We start from the raw sequence: 2,594 nt of genomic DNA, 5'->3' as shown, positions 1-2,594 counted from the left end.
TGCTGATCCAGCAGGCAACGCGCTCGTGGTCTGACTCTGCTTCCGGTGCTCGCACCGTACTGTCGCATAATCATGCTCTCCTAAGGAGCGGCGAAAAGGGCCCAGGGCGGCCGCGGTTCTTTTGTTGTCGATGGCGCGTCGTCGTCCGGCGAGTACGAGGTAGTCCTTCCACCTATGCCTACGGGATCTACGTGCTTGAACTCTGTTCTACTGCACTGGGACCTTAAGGGTCGCCTGTACCGGATTGAGGACTACCGAGAGGAACTCAAACGTATTGCCGTCTTGAGCGACATCGTAGTGCTCGGCGCTTTTCAGATGAACCTTGTGTGGCTAGCAACGCTTCGGACTTCGGAGGCCAAGGAACGCCTGGTGAGCACCACGGAGCTCGTCGTGAAGAACCTACGCTGCGTCATCACCGACCCGTGCACAACCGAAGTACGTGTGCGTTTGTGCTGGGTTCCTTTTCGCGTTCACGATGACGCCGTGTGTAGGCTTTTAGAACCGTATGGCAAGGTGACTGAATTTGGCCGGGACATGTGGCGACTCGATGGGTTCCCAAGAAATCGAACCAACAACGCCTTTTGTTCGCATGACGCTGAAAAGTGGCCTCACCCCTCACAACACGCCTCCCCAGCTGCGGCTTCACGGCGCGAACACCCTCATTGTCATACCAGGCAGAGTGCCCGTATGCCTGCGATGCAAGTGCGCCGGGCATATCAGATGGGAGTGTCGTGTGCCGAAGTGCTGACAGTGCTTTCGCATCGGCCACGATAAGTATGAGTGTATGAAGACATAGCTGGCGTCACCGAGGTACAGGCGCTGGAGGAGCATACGGCTTTCACGATGGACATTGAAGAGGCCGAGAAAGCCGCGCGTGGTTTGGGGTTTGACGCCCCACCGTCTGCAAAGCAACAAGGAAAGCCTGCCGGAGATGGCGTTACGGAAAAGGCGCAGAGGAGACAAGAAGAGACAAGTCAGCCCCTCACATTCTGGAGCCTGCTTCCGGCTTCTGGAGCCTCTGCCCCGAAATCGCCTGAGGGCTCCAAGACCCCCACGGGCCATCTTTCGACGTCCGAAACGACCTCCGAGTGCCACGACGGTGTAGACGAAACCACCAACTCAACCAAGCGCGGCCTCGAGGATACGCCTCCGAAGGCCGACACGACGCTCTACCCTAACCCTTGGTGGGTGTTCGAGAAGAAAAAGCAGGGCTGCTTCAAGGTGGTGCTGAACGCACTCTTGGAGGGCCGGCACCGCTGCGACTCCGAGTAAGGCGGCGAATCCTGGTTTTCAGAACTGGTGAAAGAGCAACAAGGCAAGTGCTGCATCGTAGCCTTCATGATCTGTACTCTCAATTCGGCCATTTCGGTTGCAACGCTAAACGTTCGAGGTTCTAACACGCACAAAAGGCAAATACCAGGTGCAGTGCGTGTCGCGATCGCAGAAACCCGACTTCTTAGCGTTGCAGGAAACCAAGATGGCCGTGGACGAGCAGGTTTTTAGCGCAGTACAGCCTTTTTTACACTCGTATGAGATTTCTGTCACTCGCGCTGTCAGGGTCTCGGGCGTTTTTTTTTTTATTTTTAAAGAAGTGTGTTGCCCTTGTCCGAGTTGGCGGTTACAACCAACACGGAGGGGATGATTTATTATGTGCGATTTTCTTTTTTCGACAGTCCAATGGCGGCTTATTTGCATATATGCCCCCAGTACGGTGAGGGAGCGTGTTTCCTTTTTTTCTGGCTTAGGCCGATTTGTAGACTGTGATAAAAAAGTCATGCTGTGTGGTGATTTCAACTGTGTTGTTCGAGCGATTGATAGAACGCCCATCAGGCAACGCACTGATAGAGATATTACCGTTCACATCAATCTGCTCGAGGACTTCGACTTGATAGTTGCTGGAACTGTGCGAAATGAAACCTTCGAGATGCATTTCACACAATTCCGGGCGTCATCGCATGGGCGGCTTGACAGAATTTACGTTTCGGCGACACTGGCAACTATTCTAACGAAGTATCGGGTCATGCCTTTGTTCTTTTCCGATCACTGCTTGGTGTAGACAACGGTTGGTGGAAGAGCACTGTCAAGGGCGCGCTTTGATTGGAAACTTTGGAGACTAAATATCAAGCTTCTTAGCGATAAATCTTTTCTTGGGGGGTAGATAACATTTTTAAATCGTGTGTTCAGGTACAGGGAGGGGATATTTTTGGTGTGTGGGAAACCGTCAAGAAGGAAGTTAAAATGCTCGAGATTAAAAGATCGTCTGTTTTAGCGTTCGAGGCGCGCGGAGCCGAACTCACTTTAAACGCCGAATTTCACGCGCCGTTGAGAGCGGGGTGTCAAACACCCGGAGTAGGGCTCAAGTACATGGAAAGTGTTCAGGATTGACTTGACCGGCTGCATCTTGAGCGTTACCGTGGAGCCATTGTCTGTGCTCGGTCAGAGCTAGAGGTACCTGCTGGGAGAGCAGCCGACCAAGAGTAAGTTACCCGACAAGAAACGATACTCGCTGCGCGGCGAAATAAGCGAAATTGAGCAGAATGACGTCAGCAGCATAGACCCGAGTACCATTACGCGAGCGTTTGTTGTGCATTATA

At 52.9% G+C, this 2,594-nt stretch overlaps 1 pseudogene; it reads left to right on the top strand.

Annotated features, from left to right (window-relative positions):
* Nucleotides 1-843: 843 nt before the first annotated feature.
* On the top strand, nucleotides 844-1,397 carry LOC115328493 (annotated as a pseudogene).
* The last annotated feature ends 1,197 nt before the right edge of the window (nucleotides 1,398-2,594 follow it).

The sequence above is a fragment of the Ixodes scapularis genome, unplaced genomic scaffold (assembly GCF_016920785.2).
Source record: "Ixodes scapularis isolate PalLabHiFi unplaced genomic scaffold, ASM1692078v2 PGA_scaffold12__126_contigs__length_90152505, whole genome shotgun sequence".
Taxonomy (NCBI): Eukaryota; Metazoa; Arthropoda; class Arachnida; order Ixodida; family Ixodidae; genus Ixodes; species Ixodes scapularis.
The sequence above is the reverse complement of the archived record's forward strand: the minus strand, read 5'-3'. Positions and strand labels throughout refer to the sequence as shown.